This window comes from Elgaria multicarinata, chromosome 12, assembly GCF_023053635.1.
Source record: "Elgaria multicarinata webbii isolate HBS135686 ecotype San Diego chromosome 12, rElgMul1.1.pri, whole genome shotgun sequence".
In the NCBI taxonomy this organism is placed as follows: Eukaryota; Metazoa; Chordata; class Lepidosauria; order Squamata; family Anguidae; genus Elgaria; species Elgaria multicarinata.
In genome coordinates this window covers 9,919,694-9,941,402 of record NC_086182.1, presented here as the reverse complement: position 1 = coordinate 9,941,402, position 21,709 = coordinate 9,919,694, and the positions used below count along the sequence as shown (strand labels likewise).

At 40.2% G+C, this 21,709-nt stretch overlaps 1 protein-coding gene across 1 annotated transcript in view; it reads right to left on the bottom strand.

Moving 5' to 3' along the window:
- NSD3 (nuclear receptor binding SET domain protein 3) overlaps positions 1-12,856 on the bottom strand; it is a 98,379-nt gene extending 85,523 nt beyond the window's left edge. The window contains exon 1 of the mRNA XM_063139319.1: positions 12,449-12,856. The gene's annotated coding sequence lies outside the window, so the exon portion shown is untranslated. The remainder of the gene's footprint in view (positions 1-12,448) is intronic.
- Positions 12,857-21,709: the final 8,853 nt, after the last annotated feature.

The following is a 21,709-nucleotide window of genomic DNA, read 5'->3' as shown; positions in this document are numbered from 1 at the left end:
AGCATGACTAAGAAACTGAACCCAGAGCACAGCTAAGCAGAGGCTATTCATATCGGGGCTAGCCCAGTTCTCAATGGTTCCCATAGAGTTTTTATGACCAAGTCAAAAGGCTGCAAACTGGAGACAGTTGAAAACATGACCCTCATCGCAGCCATTAAAATCACCAAGGACAAAGATTTGAGTTTAGGCACCACACCCATTTATCATCCCTTTACTTTCTGATATGTACGTGAATGACTGACATTCACTCATTTAGGGAAAAATAAAGTAATGCAACAAGAGTATTTGTCTGCCCAACATCCCTCCCTCCACTGACAGGGACCCACCGTAGAGTGCAATGCATCTGAATGCCAAATACAGTTTCTTCTGTCTCTCTCACATACGTTGTAATGCCCGACATTTTGCTAGTTAAACAAACACACAGTAACATTTCCATTCTGGATTTCTCCAATGGATTGGCTATGTGCTGTACATACAGAAGCAGACCTATCTTAATACTCTGAAATGCAAAACGGTAAAATAGGCAAATGGGTAAAAGCACACTCAATTTTATAATCGCAAGCTAGTTCCAACATTAGATACGTAAAACATAGGATAGGCAACCTTTTTTAACTGTCTTATATTAGTCAGACCATTGGACCAGTACAGTCTTGCCAGCCCTGTTACCAAAGATTCTTTTAACCGGTGATGCTGAGGACTGAATGTGACTCATCTTTTGCATCTTTTCCCTCAAGAGCTTATGAATTTCCAAGAATTACCTACTGTGTAAGTATAGTGCACACTCTGAAAGACACACTCATTGCTGAGTAAAGGGGAACTGCTCTTCGGTAACAGCAACAGATTCCAGGTGGAATCTTACAATGGTAATGCTGAACACTGGTTTGGTGTTACAGGAAATGAGCCCTCTGTTTGCTGCATCCTTCTCTCATGTTCTACTTAGTTACTTCCTCGTTTGCAGTAAATCATAATTTTCAGTTACATTCAAAGTAGTAAACTATGTCTTGTACTTGCCCCCTTAACTAAGATTTCGAACTTGAGAGTGCAAGCACAAGGGTCATTCTGATAGCACCAAACCATGGTTTGACACAGTGGTCTTAAGAATTAATCACAGGTTAACTTTGGGTCCTTTAACCCAGGAAGAGCTAGTCATAGGTTAACTTTGAGTAGTTAAACCACAAACAACCTAAAATGTTCAGGTTCACATGTCACATTCCAACCAATAATTGGGCTGATTGGAGGGTGATTATGCAAAGTAGAAGCAACTCACACACGTCACGCAGACTAGCAAATTGTAGGTTAATTAACCCACAATTTGCCATAATTACATGCAAATTGGTCATTGTGCGAACAATCAACCCAGCTCTGTGTTAAAAGGAAAGCCAAGGTAAAAACCCAAACATGTATCATTCTTTTAGTCTTATTAGCAAGAGAAGTAATATATACATACACAACATGGTATCAAGACAAGCATTCAAATAGTTGATAGTGTATTTTAATAATTGACATCCATCACCAGTACCCCTGAGCTGCTTCTTTCACTTAGAGAAGCTATTTAAAGAAAGAGGTTTTAGGAGAATATATCTTTCTTCCAACCAACCACAAGTTCAAGTGTTTCACAGACAATTCTTCACTACACAATCCATATTATAGGTTGGGGTGGGGGAAGGGAATAGTGGCTTGCATGTGGCCATTTAATGAATTCACAGCAGAGGCAAAATGTGAACACTGGACTTCCTGAATGACAGTTCAGTCCTTTAGACACTATATTACGGTAGCTTTTTTTTTTTAAGTGGGGGGGGGGGGAATCTAACAAGCCAAAATAATTGCTATTTTCAGCTTCCCATGTATGCTTTTCTATGTAGAATTTTGATGTTGTTTTAATTTGTGCAGAAAGGGGCCATTACAACCTAGCTGTTAGCCAACTTTAATTTGGTCTTCAACTGGTGGCTACAATGGGTCACAACAGCAGCATTACCACTACACATTATTATTATTATTTTTTTATCAGTGACCCCCCCTAAATTGTAAGCCTGTGGGCAGGGACTATTGTAAGAAATATTTTTGTAAGCTGCCTTGAGAGCCTTTTGGCTAAAGGGCAGGATAAAATGCTAAAATAAATTTTTTAAAAATGCATCTTTGGACTTAAAGTCTGAAAGAGTTGAAGACTACTGATGTATACTAATTATTGTCCGGTGGTGTCCCCCCGCCCAAAGCCATCTGAGGAATAGCTTTGCAACTATGCAAAACAAAATCTCTTACTAAGTCCTGTGTCATTAACCTTTTGGACTGTTAACAAGCATGTGGACAGGAATGATCCAGTAGATACTGTTTACATGGCTTTCAAAAGGCTTTTGACAAAGTCCCTCACCAAAGACTCCTGAGCAAACTTAGCAGTCATGGCATAGGACGAGATGTCCTCTTATGTATCAGTAACGTTAAAGAATAGAAAGCAGAGCAGAAGTAAATGGGAGGTTTTCACAATGGTGATCTGCAAAAAGTGGGGCTCGTCTATAGAAAGCAGTGCTTTTAAAGTTATTCATAAATGATCTGGAGTTAAGAATGAACAGTGAGGTGGTCAAGTTTGCTGATGATACACAATTATTTAGGGTGGTAAAAGCAAAAAGGGTTAGAGAAGAGATCTAAAACGATATTTCCAAACTGGGTGAATGGGCATTACAATGGCAAATGTGGCACAATATAAGCAAGTATAAAAGTGATGCACATTGGGTCAAAAATATCCTAAGTTCACATACTCACACATATATATATACACACACACACACACTGATGGGGTCTTGAGCTGGTGGTAACTGAAAATAAAAGAGATCTTGGGAATTGTGTTGAATAACTCAATAACAATACAGTGCTGGGAAAATAAATAGTTGTGAAAAGTCAAATTCTATCATTAGGAATTGAAAATGTAACGGCCAGTATCTTAATGAATTTATACAAATCTATGTTGCACCACATTTGGAATACTGTGTATAGTTCTTCATCTCTCAGAATATTAAAACCCAGAGTCATCCAACAAAGCTAAATGCTGGGATGTGCAGGATAAAAGGAGCTATTTCTTCAGACTGTGCATAGTTAATAAAATTTGCTTCCACAAAATATAGTGACGGTGGCCAATTTGAATGGTTTTAAAAGGGGATTAGACAAATTCATGGAGGATAAGAATACCAATGGCTACTAGCTAAGATGGCTATACATTACCTATGAAAGGCAGTATGGAAAGGCAGTAGGACCCTTCCAATCTTAATGAAACTTATTATAAATTCACAACAGAAGCCGGATATAGAATTATTGCCCTGAAGGAAGCAAGGCTGGCTTATCAGGACAGTTCAAGATGTAAAGCAGATACTCATGCCTGAATTGACAGGCTGAGGGACTGAGGCAAACTGTAGTGTCAAGAGATGAAGTTCTAGAACTTCTTGACAAAAATATGTAACATGTCCCTGACATCTGTACCAGCAGACTGGAAATGGCCAATGCAATGACAATTTTTAAAATGGGATTCAGGGAGGACCCAGAAAACAACAGGCCAGTTAGCTAAATGTAAATTGGTAGAAACTGTTATTAAAGATTAGATCATCATATACGTAGAAGGACAAGTCTTGCTGAAGAAGAATCAACATGGCTTCTACCTAGTTAAGTCCTGTCTCACTACCCTTTTAGAACTCTTTGAGTATCAACATGCAAGTGGACTGGGGTGATCCAGTAGATAGTATACTTCTAAAAGGATTTTGACAAAGTCCTTCACCAAAGACTCCTGAGCAAATGTAGCATAAGCTCCTCTTATGGATCGGTAACTGTTTAAAGAGCATAAAGCAGAGACTATGAATAAATGGACAGTTCTCGCAGTGGAGGGATTAAAACAGTCTAATTCCCCAAAGATCTGCATTAGGACCAGTGCTTAACTTGTTCATAAATGATTTGGAATTGGGAGAGAGCAATGGGACAGCCAAATTTGTTGATGACACCATTTGAGGGTGATAGCAAACACTAAGGGATAACAAACAGCACCAAAAGGGTCTCTTCAAACTGGCATTAAAATGGCAAGTGCAGTTTAATGTAAGCAAATGTAAAATGATGCACATGGCAGGAGGAATCCTAAGTTCACACATATACTGATGGGGTCTGAGTTAGTGGTGACTGACTACGATATGAATATTGTGATCAACAGCTCAATGAAAATGCTAATCCATTTTACAGTTGCTAAAAAAATAAAACAAATTCCATATTGGGCATAATTAGAAAAAGAATTGAAAATAAAACTGTCAAGAGCTTAACATCTGTACAAATCTATGGTGCAACCACACTTGGAATATTGTGAACAGTTCTGGTGATGGTACCTCAAAAAATATATTCTAGAGGTGGAGAAGGTGCAGATAATGGCTGCCAAAATGATCAAGGGACTGGAATGAAGGTTTGGGCCTTTTTAGCTCACAGAAAAGGCAAGTAAGGAGAGATATGATAGAGACGTATATGATTATGCATGGTTTTGAGAAAGTGGATAGAGAAGATTTCCTTTCTCCCTCATAATGCTAGAACCCAATCCAATGAAGATGAATGGTGGGTGATTTAGGACAAGACATCACAACCGTGTGTATTCAAATTGTGGAATTCCCTATGAGAAGATGTAGTGATAGCTGTCAACTTGGACAGTTTTAAAAGGGGACTAGACAAATTAACATACAATATGCCTATCAGCGTCTGATGCATTAGCTGCAGGCTTTCCTTAACAGAGATACCTATAGAACTACTCAACTATTAAAGTCCTCCTCAGAAGTCCTTCTTCATATTCCCACGTTCAGAAGTGAGGCAGACTGTAACATATGACAGCCGGCCACAGCTGAAAAAGACTCACTGAGTTCTATGTCTACAGCACCAGATGAAGTAATTTTACTTACTGAGGCCTTTTACATGCTGAGTTTTATGCAGTTTTACATCTGGCTAATTGTTTGTTACGCTGTTACTGTTTTCAGCTGTCTTTTATGTATCTATTGTTGCTTTGATATTTTTACTATGTTAGCCACTCAGACATCATCAACTGAAGACCAGGATATAAATCCAACATGCATTATAATATTAAATTAAATATTGCATAAAGCATTATGACCAGCTATATACAACATTAAAACTTCAAACATATTTTATATGAACTGTTCCATGCATAACATGTGCTGGAATACCCAAGAAACAGGCTGCAAAAAGCCAAGGCAGCAAACAATCAAATTAAATGTTTTAATCACACACAAAGCCTAATATCTACATAATTTTTGATAGTCCAATGTTTCACTGAAGCTATGGGACACTTGCGCTAGGAATAGGACAGGGATGAATGGTTAGACTGAGTGAAAGGCAATATATTAGAAATACACCAAGGAACTTTACATCCTCGATAACTACAATTATGCATTATCTCAAGATTTACACACATATTAAAATTCATTACCAGAGTATCTGTTCCCAAAGAGTAATATTCCCCAAGCTGTTGAACACAATCCAGCAATTTTCATATCAGGACAACATAAGGTTCAAATTTACTTTTACTGGAGGGTGCTACTACCAAATCCAAATGATAATTTTATCTTGAAAATAAGGACAAACATAACTTCCAAATTTTTTAACCCTGTAATCATTGGGCATTATCCAGCCCAACTTAAGCACTTTTAAGTCCCAGCATGTGCTTATCTCTCCTTCAAAAATCAATGTGTCTTAGAAGATTGCTTGCATTGTTCTGAATATAAGTAAAACAGCTACACACAATAAACTTCCAAATAAAGCACAAACCAACAGCAAATAATCTGCTTAGTTTGTAAAGCATACTGTGGAAATTTTACTTTTGTAAACTGCCCAGAGAGCTTTGGCTATGGGCGGTATATAAATGCAATAAATAAATAAGTAAATAAACAAATAAATATAAAACAGAACCTTTACATAAACAAGATCAACTATAATATTTCTAAACATCACCTTAAGGTTAAATTTAAAAATATAGTCTGCTTTCACATGACACAAGCTTGTTATGAACAAGGTAGCATGCTGATGCACGCTGTCCAATTACTCACGTTAAACAAACCATGAACCTACTCCCCGGAAAAGCCAGATTTCCCAGTCCGCACAAACAAGCCACTCATGGAAGGTCCCTGGTTTGTTTAGTTGCTCCTGCTTGTAGAGGGAACAATTGGTCAGCATGCATCCGTATGCTGTTCATAAATGATAAGCAGGATTACCCTGGCTTATTATGTGCAAACCAGGCCATAGAAGATGCTTCAGAGAAAGTCAACATATTGCTCCAATTCTGGCTCATCTATTCTGACATGCCATTGACTTCCAGGCCCAATACACAGTGCTGGTTATGGCCTTTCAAATCCTATACCATCTGCATCAGCCTTCAAAAGAACCACTCCCCAGCACACCAGGGGACAAGAAAGTCTTGGCCAGCAAGAATGCTTTAGGGAAGGGGAAGATTGCATTACAGCAGCTAAATTAGACTGTCAAACAAACCTGAATTCGATTTTTGGGTGAGGTTTGTTCTCTAGTCCAGAATGGCATCTGCAAAGGTTTCTTCCCTTTATCATCCATTTCTTTTCTGGAAATACTGCAGAACTGATGGGTGAACCAGTGTGTGTGTGCATGTGTGTGTGAATGCTGGTCACCTATTTTCAATCTCTCTCATGCACTCTGGTACTGCTCTGTAATGTGTTTTAGTTTCTCTCATTCTCCATGTGTAAAGGTGCTTCCCCAAGCAGTCTGCTTTGCTTCCCTTTCCTTTCCCAGCACTATCCTCCTCCTGGAACAGTCTCCCAGTAAACAAGCTCCTGCCACTTCATTACAATTGCAGGTGTTTGTGTGTTTTTTAAAAAAAAATTAAGAACAGAAAATCTTGTTTTGTAAGCCGATTGACAGGCTGGTTGGTACAAGGCAGAAGACAATTTCAAATCTCCATTTTACTTCCCTCAGACTATTTACTTCTGCAACCTGTCTCCATTCCCCAGTCTCACTTATAACTGGCTTATCTGTTGGTCTGTTTCACTCACATACCCTTCTTCCACACAAGAAAGAAAAAAAGGCTGATTAAGATGAAAGACAAAACACACAAATTATATTATGAAGGGGATCTACAGCAAGGAAGGAAGAAAATCTGGAGTGGATTTCTTTGGGAGAGAGGGGAAGATTTAGCCATTTTAACCCTGGTTTTGACAATAGATGCTTACTGTGCTATGCTGGGGCTTGCCAAGGAAGTGGGAGCAATGCTTAATTTTCAGAAAGAAACCTGCAGGGGGCTCAGGCTTATGGGGGGAAATGCCACCTGTACTATCACTCCATCTCCTTAGTTTTGTGGGAGAGGTACGTTGCCACTTGCTGGGTGAAAGGGAAAGACACTTTTATTACTGGGTAGTAGAAATAATTTTTGGCTCCTAAGTCAGGACAATAATTTATGGACTGCTGGTCTGGACCCTGCAGACTTCAGGGAACACCTTTGCCCATATGCATCTCCTCATCCTTTAAGAACAGCAGTTGCAGCCTGTCCTTCTCCAAGTTAGGTAGGCATTAGGGCTTTATTTACTCTTTGAATTCTCTGCCTGGGAAGCTTCATCTGGCAACCTCCTTGCTTACCTTCCACTAGTAGGAGAAATCAGGTTTTATATCAAAAGGCCATCCCTGGGAACTAACCAACTTATTTACTAATTATCCCACTGTTTTAATACCGCTTTACTAACCATTTGTATATTGTTTTATTTTACACATGTTGAGTGTACTCTTATAACACAGCAGTTAATAAATTATATGTATCTCTGAAATCAATGGCATCCTCTTCCAAAGAAGGTGAGCCTGGACTAATGTGTTAGCAACCCATTATCATCACACCTGCATGCAGAGAATCAGGGCCTTTATTCTGTCTACAATTCTCACATTCATGTATGCAGTCTATAAGCCTTTCCATGAATCAATTTCTCCTCTGCAAAATAAAAAGTAAAATATCATCTTACCATTTTAATGTAATGAGAAACACAGAATGCTGTTTTCATTGGCTTTCAAAATATAAGAAACTTGCTTCACAAGTTCAATTGTAGTATTTTAAAACCTAGATGGTCCAACAAAGGTATTATCTTACTTGGCTGATGTTTCTCATTCCAATACAACTGTCAACACTCTGATCATTTTCACCTACTTAAATTGTAAGGTGATTTAGATTATGTTTTCCATGAACAGCAGAACAGTTCATCAGATTAGCCATCATATAAAATGTGATGAGTCATTCCCCTCTTTACATATATGTAGTAATTAAGTCAAAAAGTATTATTTTTAAAGTGAAAATTAAATAATTCCTAGAAAGCATCTTGTTGCAAACTTTCATTTCCCCCTCCCTTCTCTATTTGTATGTTCATTAGGTATCCATCCACTCTGCAGAAGCCAAACATTACCACTTTAAGCAGTTCAAGAACACCTTCTGTCATTCATTGATCATCTTTTACTATGACCCACTTAAAGAAAAATAGTAACCACAAAGTATGGCACTGCTGCTACAGTTGTTGCCTAATCCAACATAAAACATGATGGAGTTGTGGAATGTTAATGAAATACTACCACATTTAACTGTGCCACTGCAGCCAACAAAATAATAAATTGTATTTTGCATTAGCCAAGAGTATTAGTTTTTTTAAAAAGTTAAAAACAGAACTACTGCAAATTCTTTAAACAGGTTGATAAAAATTAAGTGAGCATACCAAAATATGCTACTAAGTTTTTAAAACAGAACACAGGACTTGTCAACACAGAGTATCCAAAACACACACAAAGACTGTGCCTTATTTACAAGACATTCAAATTTATGCTTCAGTCATAATACAGTAAAAAAGAGAAGAAACAAATTGAAAATATTAAAGATACATTCAGAATATGGTGCCAATCTCCACTGCAGAAAAAAAAACACTGAAATGCTATCAAAATATATCAAAACATCACACAGATATACCTTCTTCCCACTAATCAGATACCTGAACAGCAATTTGTCTCACATCTCTGTTGTCTGCTGTACATAAAATTCAAACAACAGCATTTGCACAATTCAATGACGGTTAAAATATAGGAGCTCCTAGCTGTGTGCATAAGAATACTGGCAAGAAAAAACATTAAGAAAAATCTAGGGGGGGAAATCCTTCTGTGTATTAAATTTAAAACATAACCAGTAAATAAGTTTCAGCTAGCTGTGCACAAACAAGTGTGCCTTTTGTCAGCAGCCTTGGCAATGTAATTTCCTTGTTTACTTAAAGAAATTATAGAAGACGGTTGCAGCTCCTTCTGCCATTTACAACAGAGACAGCCTCACTACCTATTTCAGTTTAATTCTTCATGAAAATGGAGAGAAAAAACGTTTCTGTATAATCCCACTGCAGATTTGTATTGAAAAGGGTTAATTTCTGCACCGCAGTCCCCTAGCAGTCCTGGCTGCAGAAAGGAAAGGGAGGGAGGGAAGATGTCGCTTTCCCAGCTTGCTTATGATAAATTTCAGAAAGGCATGATGGTAGGAAAGAGAAAAAGATGGTAGGAGAAAAAACTAAAGCACCATTTGTTAACCTAAAGCAGGGCTGGTTTCTTCTGGGGGATGAGGAAGTTGGGGGTGGAAAAGAGATTTACACTGCGGTATCTGGCAGCAAACATGGCTGCCTCTGCCCCTTTAAATCTAAATAGCCCTCCTCTTCCTCCTCCATCACATTAAACTATTATCTGTTCTCTCCACAATTATCCTTAACCTCTTCTTTAAAAAAAAACACACAGAGAGAGAACCTCCTCCTATGGTAACAAGAGAACCGTTTTTGAATTTTAGGTTCAAGCCCTCATCAGATATTCATGCAAATTTATATATGGTGACATACAGTAGGCGCCTGCACGCACGCACGCGCACACACACAGCTGTTTCATTACCAGTTCAAGATAAGACTTCCCCAACTGAAAGGCCAGCATTGTCCCATGACTCTTCAGGCCTTTCCACTCAAGATACCATACAACAGCAACTCATGCCAAACTACATAACCCATTCAACATCCAAATCCTCACACTTCTTCCATACAGCTCTATCTTTAGGCCATCTCTCCAGACTCCTCCACATGCTTCTTCTATGACTGTACTGGTCACCACACACAAATCACAACACCACATTTGTCTGCAAATCCTTTCATAATGGCATTCACTCCACTCAAGCCTTTTTATATAAATTCGCTTAAAACCTTTAAGCATGAGGTCTCCAACATGGAGCCCGTGGGCTCCAACATGCCCCTGGACACTTCCACCAGGCTCCCTGCTCCTCCTTTAAAAAAAGAAATTTAATTTTTTTAGAGGGTTCTTTAAATTTTTGTTTAAAAACCCTGGGAGGCTGGCATGCTGCAAAACAAAGTATCAGCCTCCACAGCCAATGCCTCTGAGTCACATGTCTCTGAAGCCTCAACCACTTACCCTTCTGTGAAATGAGTGTTGGAGCCGGAAACTGTGGGTTCAGAAGAGGGGTTTTATGTTTGGGAACTAAGACCCCACCCCTGCCACCTCTACATTCTACTTAGGTTTGGGGTAAGTTACTTCTCTTTTAGTCGCACCATTTGCCTTCTAGGAAATGTGTTTTTGTGACCAGCCATGCCCCTATGGCAGCCATTTTGTAAGAGTGCCCATGCCATTCTCTTAACATTCCAAATGAGCCCACTGACCCCAAAGGTTATAGTTCAAACCACCCACAATATGCGTCAATGGAATGCATCCATCATATCAACATCACCCACAGTCCTCTTCCTACAACTATTTGAGCACAACCTTCTTATACACTGTCTTCTTCCTCATCTGTTTATAAACCCTATTGCTTCAAATCCCCTTTAGTCTCAACCCTAACACTCACATCCTCACAACCCTTTGCACCCGAAGCTTCAATGCCCATTGCACCATGCAAGACTTACCATCCTGTCATCCTCCTACTTCCGCTCCATTCCAGTTTCTTACGCTGTCCATTTCTCTTCCATCCTCACATCTCTAGCTCTTAGTGAACCCACATGTTCCCCAAAATTCTTCTTGCCCATTTCTCCTCACACCACTACCTACCATATCTTGACAAGGATTAAGTCAGATGACTACCATTTGTTTTAGTAGTATTTAACATTGCGACAAATATTTTGCTCTGCTACTTTTACTGCAAATTTTTGATGCTGCTACTGCTAAATATTTATCGAGCAGGCACAAAAATGCTATACTCCTCAGAAACTAGATTAACGCCTAAAGCCCCTCCTTTTCCTCATAATGACAACTAACCTAGCCTTCCCCAACCTGGTGCCTTCCAGGTGTGTTGGACTAAATTCACCATCATCCCTAGACAGCATGACCATGCTGACTGGGGATGGTGGAAGTTGCAGGCCCACACATCTGGGGAAGGTTGGAATCCCCCTCCATTCACAGCAGAGTGTCTAAAGTGGCAATCCTATGCACATCTACCTTGTAAGAAATCCTGAAGTCAATGGGGATTACTTTCAAGTAGACATACATATGATTGCACAGTAAGCAGTCCCAATTTCAAACAACACCTTTCAACTCAGTAGGTGGCCTCAAGCATGCCACCCTCCCTCAGTCCAATTGCAGAACAATACCTATAGGATTATTTATTGCATCTATATCTTGCCATTTTCAAAAGGATTTAGGACCTTACATGGGTTTCTTCCCATTTAAACCTCACAAATAGTACTCTAGGCTGAGAAATAGTGATTAGCCCAAGGTCATACAATGAGCTTAATGGTTGGACGAGGATTTGAAACTGTGTCCCCCAGCATTCTAGTCAGTACAATACACCAGCTCTTAATTACTGAGGACTACTTCCTTGGGATTACTGTGATAAACATATACACACTAAAGTGCTGCGTAAATGCAAAACGGCCGGTTTGTAAATAACAGCTTGTGCTTGTCTACAGAGAGGAAGATTTGCTTCTCAGTGACCAGGCGGGGAAGCTTTGACTTCCTAAGTTGTTTTTCCTTTCAGGTGTATCTAAGTGAGGAAAAGCTGGTCACAAAAAAGGAGGGAAGGCACTAATGCTGGATCAGGAAGAGGGGGGAGCCTTTACATGCACGAAATTAGAGTTTATTTCTGCTCAACAGATTTCAACTAAAATCTTCATCTAGGGTAATTCGATCACCCCGTGTTCTCCAAAGCTTCTGGGGGCAAAAGTAATTTTGGAGCAGGCTGGTAAGCAAAGGAACCTTGCGGACTAGGAACTTTCATAGCCTCATAGGTATTATCCCTGCTGCTGCATCGCTAGGCGCCCTCTTCCCCACTCCAAGCGACTCCCAAGCCTTCCGCTGCCCACCCAGCCCGACCAGAGCCCCGCCCCTTTCCCTCAAACTTCCCCCTGCCTCCCAGAGCCCCGCCCCCTTTCCCTCAAACTCCCCCCTCCCCCCACCCACTTCACCTCACCTTCAATCTGTTCCATTCTAACTCCCCCCGCCGTATCGGACCGATCACAGCAGAGATACAAAGCGCAGAAGCTGCGCGGGAAAAGAACCAAGCCGGGCCGGGCCGGGCCGGGCTCGGCAAGGGGGGCGGGCCAGGCCCCGCAGTAGGCCGCGCTCGATCCCCGGCCTCAATTTCTGCGGCGTTCCCGCTAGTACCGCCTCCGCCGCCGTCGCCACCTCCGAGCGCCGCTTCCACCACGGCCGCCGTCCCGGGCGGCCAGGGAGCCGCAAGGCCGCGGAGGAAGCCGCCGAGGGCGAGGAAGGGGGGCGGCACCGAATTGTGGGGAAAGAGAGGGGGCGCTGGCGCTCTGCTCGCTCTCGCAGGCTCCCGGTCTCGGCCCTGCTCGTTCCCGCTCCCTCCGCCTCCTCTTTCTCCTCACGCACACAAAGCTCCACACACAGTCAGCGCTGATAGAAAAAACGGCCCTTTCATTGGCCGCCGAGGCTACGCTAGGCCCCGGGGCATGCTGGGAGTTGGAGTTTCCCGCCTAGGTCTTTGGGCCTTGGTAAAGGCGCTTTTGGCTCCCTGCCTTTCTGACTCTCTCTCTGGCTGGGCTGCTTGGTGGGAGGGATATGCGTGTTTAGGAAGGGACTACATTTGCTAGACAGCAGTAGAGGTAGGGATTTTAAATTATGATTCCCTCTCCCCCGCCACAAGCACTTTATATATTGTAGTCCTACCAAGCGATGTTACACACAAACAAAAATAAGCCCAGCATAATTCAACAGATCAATACAAAAACAAGTGGATGTATTTTTATACAAGGGTAACCTTTTACCTTATATTTCTATTGATCCCTTGGCTGCTTATAAGTCCTGCAGAGGTTGGGGGGTTGGTCTTATTTAAAGCAGTGCAAATAACAGGCACGCTGTGGTACTGTTGACAATAGAAACTAGCAGTGCGTGTTGTCGCTGGCTTTCTTTTTTTAAATTATCTTTGTGATGTAGGGAAGATGTAGGCCATAATCTCTGGTGGAGCCAATTTGATTTTTATTGAACTACGACCCCAGACTACTGGCGTGTGTGGGAGAGATTTGGAGCTGCAGCATTGAAGCCACTTCACACAAGAATAACAAATAGCTTGGAGGAACGTGGTAGCTTGCAATTCAATCCACATTTTCCTGGGAAGACGTTCCACTGAAAACAGCAAACCTTTAAATATGTACAACCAGGTCCCCTCCCTCATTTATTTATTTATTTATTCATGCAGTCATTTGAACGTACTATGTAGACAATTCTTCCCCTTCTGCTGCCACCCTCAATCCTACAGACTCTGGGTAAATATCAAATATTCAATAAATATTCTACATGTTTGAAAATAACTTAATTTAGGGCTAGTTTTAAAGTATCCGCCACATCTCAAAAGATCTTGTACCAATGAGAACAGCACAAGAACTGGACCAAGAGAACTTTAAATATAACCCTTGGGATTCAGAAAACAGATAGGCTAAGATAATATGGATTCAGCTTAATTCTTAAGGTGTTTGAAAAGAGATGTTAGAGAATGAGTTGAGCACCAGCTAACAAAACTAAAGCAAGTCATTTCTATTTATTTATTTATTTATTTATTACATTTTTATACCGCCCAATAGCCGAAGCTCTCTGTGGAATTTGTGGAATTTGCAGCTAACTGTATGTTTGTGTTGCACAGTCCCTTTTACTTGCATATTCTATGTCACGTTCTTGTGAGGTGTGCATTTGTGTTCAGTGATCTCAAACTATCAGGGCTTGCCCAAGATATTTTGCTGCCTAAGGCAGAGCAAAAAATGACACCTCCTCCAAGTCTAGGTGCATATTATCCAAGGCCAGCCACATTATTCTGACACCTGAGGCTAAAAATACCACAAGCACCCCTCCCCTGCCCTGGCTGAACACAATAACAACAACAACAACTAAAAATTTGCCCTTTCAAAATACTGGCTACCTCACTGCCAAAGTGAAAAACCTGGGAGTTGTCAGAAAGGAGCGAAAAAGAAGATGAGGTGAAGACTTTAATCTTTATTTTCTTAATTGTTAATATCGCTTTCTGGTGTATGTGTTTAAATTCATTCTAAACGGCTCAGAGCCCTAGGTCTGAGAAAGGCTAAAAATCCTAAATAAATGTTTAAAGGGAGCAAAGCAGTAATGCTGAATATGTGCCATTTTGAAATAGAAAAAGAACACCCGAAAACCACAAATGGCTGAATGCATGAGTCAGATTTCTTTCTTTCTTTGTTTTGCGGCTAACGTTCGAACTGTATGCCTGTCATAGGATATAGAAGAGATAACAAGTCAGTGCTTAGATTGGTTAATCTGTGGCACATCTAACTCCTCGTTAGGTGAAAACATACACCTACCGCAGTAAGATATGGAGATTACTAATAAATTGCATTTAATTACTAATGCATTGTATAAAGACAAGGAAACAAGCAAGACTCTGGTAGATCAGTTACAGCATCTGTCTCAGGTTCTGCCTTTAGCTGCTGGGTTTGATATCTGGGCATGAGACTGAGAATACATGCAATAGTTTCTAATATATTTTGGATGGAAAATGCAATCATTTGCAATTCATTCCACTCTTGACTAAATCCAAAGTAAATACATTTCGGAATCAAATCTCTAACATCTCAGCCAAGAGGGAAGAAAAAAACTGAGCTGAATTTACATGTAGTAACAGCAACAAATTTTTTTTAAAAAAGGCAACGTGGATTGAGGGAGATGTAAAAACTGCCTATTACAGAATAATCAGCTAATGAAACAAGATAAAGTAGGAGGGAAAGAGACACATGATCTGAGAAGAGATGAAAGATTTTACCAATTGCTCAACAGAGGTTAAACATGCATCGTCACATTTCTCTGTTTTCTACTACACAGCTATTGCCACAAGCAAATAAACAAGTTATTTGTTTTCTCTGAGTTTTGGGAGAAAACCAGACTACATTGAGAAGTATTTAGTAGCAAATCTTCTTTTTAAATATGCGAGGCCATAAAAATCAGGGTGGCCTAGATAAACCTTCCTTTGATCACCCCTCCTTATAGTTTGCTCCCATCACTTGATATTACTGAGGTGGTCATGCTGGACTGGAAGCTAAGCTTATTAACAAAATAAGGGTTGACATTTTTCCTTTTAGAGGGATTGCTGTGTTTGGGAATAGACATATGAGATAGCTTGGGATTTCCCCGTCTGCCTTTTCATCCTTATCCTAACTTCCTTGGGAGTGAGTCCCATTGAATTCCATGGGGCTTACTTCTCAGTCAGCATACATGCAGTGATGTAGAGTGGGAAATGTTCCATAATGGAAATTTTTCCACTACTGTATTTTTGAAAGGAAAGTTTTCCATTGAGAAAAATGTGCAGTTCTATTAAATTAAATAGTAACATAATGAATGTGTACAATACCAGTCAAACTGCCCAGCATGAATATATAATACACAGCATGCATCGCCTCCATGGAGACAAAGCATGTCATGCGAAGCTGGGACTCAGTGGGTGTTGGGAAGAGCAGCTTCTCTTCCCAGCACCTGCTGAGTCCCTGGCTTTGCATGGCACAAGTCCTCCTTATAGGGGCAGCCAGCTCTGTTAAGAATGACTGCTCCTCCCAGTGCTGGCTAAGTCCCCCACCAGCTGCATCCCTGCTGTTATCTCCAATCGCAGAATGGAGATAACAGTGGATAGTCCTCTAGGCCCAGCCTGGCTCCCTTGAGGAATCCAATGGGGCCCTGTGGGCCAGATGGGCAACCTGTGCAGGCCAGATTAGCCTCGTACTCTGAAGGTACCCCTCCCATAGGGTATAGGACACTGTATAAGTATGTTCTTCCCTTCTGCCAACCATGATTCCATCTCATTTTAGCCATTCTGTTGGTATATCAATCTCGGCAGGGTTATACCTTGCAAAATCCTAAAGACCTTCAGCCAGCATAATTCAAATATAAGATTGTGCACACACTGCAGACCTGGTCTAGTCTAATTTATGATGAGTTTTGTAGAAGAAACAACAAATCAAATTCACTTTCACATTCACTATATGAAGTAGGCTTTTGTTTTGAAAGCTTTAACAGATGCATAGATATTAAACATGCTCTGTGTGTGTATACACACACACACATCTGGAATTCCAGAATGTGGAGTGCGGAACCTATACAAAATGGGATTAAAAATTATGGAATGCAGATAGTTATTAGATAGCATACATGAATTAAACGATGGAAGTAATGATATTCAGTGGGAGTTGACAACATTGGGGATTGACCAGCTCATCCATGGGGATAGGTCTAAGGATACTTATGCAGTATGTTTCTTGGTGACACCAGAATGCAAGGGGAATTGCCTGCAAATTCCTTCCATCATAGTGAATAGCAGGTGGGCCTGTCTGTATATCACAACAACCTATGGTCTCCGCAACACAGATGCACACTCCTTGCCCCTAACTGAGATTTAAGAGAGAAGTTAATGTGCCCCTTTCTCATGGACCAGAAACCACATAAATTATAAGTCAAGACAACCATTTTAACTTCTCCAGCAGTAAACGTATTTGACAGGCCTACATCTTGTGTTCACTTTCAAATTAGCCCATACTTTCCCTCGGCCTTTCAGCTTCAGTCCTCTTCTTCTGCAGATTGGAGGGAACACAGGAAATCCAGGGCATTGTGGGGGCAGTGGCACACAGCTTTCTATGTTGGTTGGGCAAACTTTGCAAGTTGCCAGGTTGTGAAGCAAATATTGCTTCACCGTGCACCTAGGTCACAGTTCATCCGACATGCACCCCAAAGCGGCTGAAAATGAATTAAGCAGTGCGAAGCTGTGTTCGGGTGGCACAAAAACTGAATACGTGGTAAAGCATCACAATGTCACTTTGCTTGCTGATGGAGTCACCGCGTCACTCATCCCTTCAATTTGGCTATGTAAGGGTTGATTCACACATCACAGAATTCCTATACGGAAGTCACCTCTGTGGCTATGCAGACACCTAATGTCTGAATATATTTTGCAAGATATATAAATTGCATACATGGGACCACTTCACTCTAAATTATCTCTGTAATGATGCCATGCATATAGCTTGCCGAGATCTAGAGTTACAACCAGCAAGAATATTACTGGCCTCGCTAGAACACCCACCCCTGCCATTACCATGACAACCTACAATATACGATACAAAACGAGGCGAATGAGACTGTGGCAAAGCGAAATGACATCACACCCACCTTCCTCTCCCTATAGGAAAATCTTGATGCCGCATACACAGATATAAAAATAGCAGAATGATCCATCTCATTGCTTGAATACAACTACAAGTTGGGTTATTGTGTTAGTATGTTGCAGAAAAAAAATTAAGTTGTGCCAACTTAAAGAGTAACAGATTCATTATGGCATATGTTTTTCATAGACTAAACTCCACTTTATCAAATGCCAAAATTGATATTATATGTCTTTTTGCACCAGCTGGAGATTTCTTCCAATGTAAATGACAAGGATCATAGCAGGGGAGTCAAGAGTTAAATGCCCGCCTTCCTGACTGCTGCGATACCAATAATTATCACAGGCATCACTAGTGCAATTTGCATTTTTAAAAAGTGTTCCTCAAATGCAACGATGCTGTAGCAGAAAGAAAGAAAAAACTTGTAAACAGTTGGGTCAAATAGCTATTAAATGCAAGAAGTTCAGTCTGAAAATTAAATTTAGTGGCTATTCAGAACAGCACTAATTGGTGATAATGCTATCATTCAAGCATTATTCAGTGATAGAGAACATTCAGGTTTTCATGTAGTGGATTTTGGGTACAAGTTCAAATCAGACTGAGACCCAACTCTAACCTCCAGTCATAACAATAACCTACACGGCAGGGCTGCTGTTACCACTGTATCACCACTGCAGCTTCAATGTTACATATAGAGAAATGGACTGTATTTGCTTTTGAATTGGCATTGGTAGTGTTTGCGAAGTGTTTTCAATCTATAATTCCAGTATTTAGGAAACCCTTGGCTGCCAGTTAACTACCTATACAACATAAGAACATAAGACGAGCCATGCTGGATCAGACTAAGGGTCCAGCACTCTGTTCACACTGTGGACAACCAGCTGTCAAACAGGGATAAACAAGCAGGACATGGTATAACAGCACCTTCCCACCCATGTTCCCCAACAACTAGTGTATACAGGCTTACTGCCTTTGATGCTGGAGGTTACACTTAGCCTATAGCTGATTAATATACTTCAAACAAAGTGTAGACCAAAAACTGTTTTAGGTGAATTCAATTTTGGTTTTGTACAAACATGAATTAGTAAAGGAAAAGTTTTTTTAAAACTATTTTTCATTTTTATTAGAAATGTATTTGTAACATCACATAAATCATAACTTGTGTAAAACATTTCTGTTGTTAAACAGAGCTTTTAAAAAGATTCTTAGATCTTAATAGCTTAACAGGAAACAAGATTTCTTAATCTTTTCTTGTTCTTAGACTTCTTAAAGTTTAAAAAGGAGAGATCATATTGGAAGGACAAATTTACACCTCCTATAATGCAATGGATCGAGGACCTAATAACATTATAAACTTTTGAACAAGTGATATATAGACACAACTTGCAAGAGGATAAATACACAGATATTTGGTCTGCTTTTCTTGAAACCTTTGTACAACTATCTCTCCCCCCCCCCCAGTTTATATGACAGAAATGATAATAATTCTATATACACAATTTATGGTTCTTTCCCCCGTTTTCACGATGTATTTTCTATTTTGTTTGTTGATAGTCACAATAAAATTTAACAATTAAAAAAGGAAGGAAAAAAAGGAGAGATCTCATTCTAAGTACCAAGTTCCCCAGTCAATACTGAATAGGCTATTAAGCTGATGGGTACACAGGCCTGTTGATCTTCTAATAAGAAGCTCCCACATTCTAAAATCAGCACACATTTATACTTTTTTGTGTAGAAATTACCTCATAGATAATATTTTCTACTATTCCACAAATTAGGGCTCACAATCTTAATTATCTCATTGTTATTAAACATTCCTAAAAAAAATTAGAACATACAAAAAAGGCTTGCATGTATACCTTTTAGGTCAGATATAAATTTTGAATTATACCCTTGAAAAGATACTCAAAAAATTTCAATTAAACTGAAGTCTATACATTTTTCTATACATCTATATATCAAGCTTTTTAATATGTAAACCGCCCAGAGAGCTTCGGCTATGGGGCGTTATATAAATTTAATAAATAAATAGAAATAAATGTATACCTTACACAATGTTTTGCTCAATAATTGATAAGCAAAAACTTTAAGTACACTTTTGACTTGGAATAATACAGTCTCACACCTGTTCATTACTCAAATAACTCTTTGGGTATCATCCAAGTCAATTTGACCATTATTATTTTTATGCCAGTTACCCAGAATTCATTGTGAACTGCCTGTAAACCTTTTCTTTACTAAAATTACAACTTTTTACTTAGTGGCATTTTCAAATTCTTAACATTGGCATTTGCATTTGATAATAAGTTATCTTATAATATTTCAAAAGAGGTAGATTAACATTTTTTCCACTAGTCTTCCCAGCAAGTACAAGAAAGTAAGTTTAACTATTTCCAAAAATCAAGGACATTAGGGCCATTTTTTTTAGTGTTTAATAACTTTGTACACACACATTTGTATGGATCACCTTCCCTTATATACATCCAGACGACAGTTACGCTCCTCAAAGGAGGTTCTGCTGGCCATTCCTGATGGCAGGCCTTCTCTGTAGTGGCACCCACCCTCATGAAAAACCTTCGTTGTGCAGTTCAGGAGGCAGAAAATGTAACATCCTTTAAATGCATTCTAAAAACATACCTGTTCACACAGGCTTTCCCTGTACTGTAACTTATTTGGTTTTATATTGCGTCTTTAAACTTCTAACATTTTACATTTATTGTATACTTATTGTATTTTATGGTTTTAATTGTGCACTGCCCAGAGAGCCTCGGCTATTGGGCAGTATAAAATGAAATAAACAATTTCTCAAATAAAATATCCCCTGAACGAGAAAGAACGTGAACTTTTTTTTTTTAGGTGAGGGTTTCTACCTCTTTCTGGATGAACAAGCTAGTGCTTAGTCTAGTGAAAATTAAGGTAGCTAGATGCAAAAAAAGGATAGGGCTCCTGCACTTTTAATACCTGTGTAGAAGATGGATACACCAACAGAAATCCCTTCTTTTATCCAACTATTAATTCTAAATTGAATGTGTCTATGCCAGGACCACTCGGAAGAATCTGGGGGCCGAGGACAATGGATTTGGGTGTGTGGGTGTGTGTTGCCCCCTCCCCACACTATGCTGGGACCCGGGTAAATCACCTCCTTTGCTCCCCCACCCCAGGCAAGCCTGGTCTACACAAAAGTATAAATGCCACAAATCTGACCTCTTGAGAATTAGACTGTTGGACTCAGGAGATCCCGATTCTAGTCCTCCACACTCAGTCATGGAAGCTCACTGGGTGATTTTGAGCCAATCACTGACTCTCAGCCTAACCTACCTCACAGGGTGGTTGTTGTGAGGATAAAATGGAAAGGTGGAGTACTATGTAAGCCACGTTCGGTTCCCTGCCAAAAGAAAAAAGAAAAAAAGGTGGGACATGGTAATTAAATTAATTAATAAATAAACCAGAAATAGCGATATTCAAATCCAGTGGGAAACACTTCAAGCTGCTGGAACGGTCTGTCACTGACTTCAAGGTGGCCGTTCTGTTAATAAGATAATCATTGATCAGGGTTTGTACTCTCTGCATTTCTGTTCTCACTGTTTACTATCCCAGCCCTGTGTGCATCTGATGAAACTGACTGAACACATTCTTGTGTTCCTATAGCTCATGCAATAATAAATTCGTTAGTTTTAAAGGCACCGCACTGCTGTTTGCTGCTACAGACTAACACGGCTTCCCCTCAGATTTTTTTTTTTAAAATATTATTATCTGAAAGACCCGGAAGTTACCTCCTCTAGTATCTCACTGTGACAGTCTAACTTTTAAGTCTATGCTACGGGCAACCTTTGGAGGGCGCATGACGACGTTCATCGCCGCCCAACCCTCCGTTGCGTTAGAAGGGAAGCCCCGCCTCTCGAAACCAGTCTCCGCCCATTTCCCCCGGCCGGCGTTCCTATTGGCTGCGTCTCCAAATGGCAGCCCTCACGCGCTGGGAAAGGCATAGAGAGTGAAAGCAGCCGGGCCAATGAGCAAGCATAGAGTCGGGGGGGGGGGGCATTTGG